This window comes from Morone saxatilis, unplaced genomic scaffold, assembly GCF_004916995.1.
Source record: "Morone saxatilis isolate NCDOM2014 unplaced genomic scaffold, NCSU_SB_2.0 Contig16, whole genome shotgun sequence".
Lineage (NCBI taxonomy): Eukaryota > Metazoa > Chordata > Actinopteri > Moronidae > Morone > Morone saxatilis.
The window spans coordinates 14914396-14914639 of record NW_023339718.1 but is presented as its reverse complement, the minus strand read 5'-3'; the positions used below and the strand labels follow the sequence as shown (position 1 = coordinate 14914639).

The 244-nt window shown below is 51.6% G+C and overlaps 1 protein-coding gene across 1 annotated transcript in view; it reads right to left on the bottom strand.

The window, feature by feature from the left end:
* The window catches only part of LOC118325775 (rho guanine nucleotide exchange factor 28-like), a 24733-nt gene that overhangs the window by 22596 nt on the left and 1893 nt on the right, over positions 1 to 244 (bottom strand). The gene's annotated exons all lie outside the window — the stretch shown is intronic.

The following is a 244-nucleotide window of genomic DNA, read 5'->3' as shown; positions in this document are numbered from 1 at the left end:
CACACACACACTCACACATCATTCTCACACTGCTCCAATCTCCTCTCCCTGGGGATCTCAACAAGCTGCTGGAAAACTGCATTCAGCAAAGCCCTGGCAACCCCCATTCAGCCACAAACACCCCCTTTTTTCACTTCCCCATACCCCTTGCCCCCTTCAGAGCACTCTTCCCCACTGCATTCTCCCTCCCAAACACACAAGTGCACACAAACTGTACAAACTCTGAGAACACACACACACACAC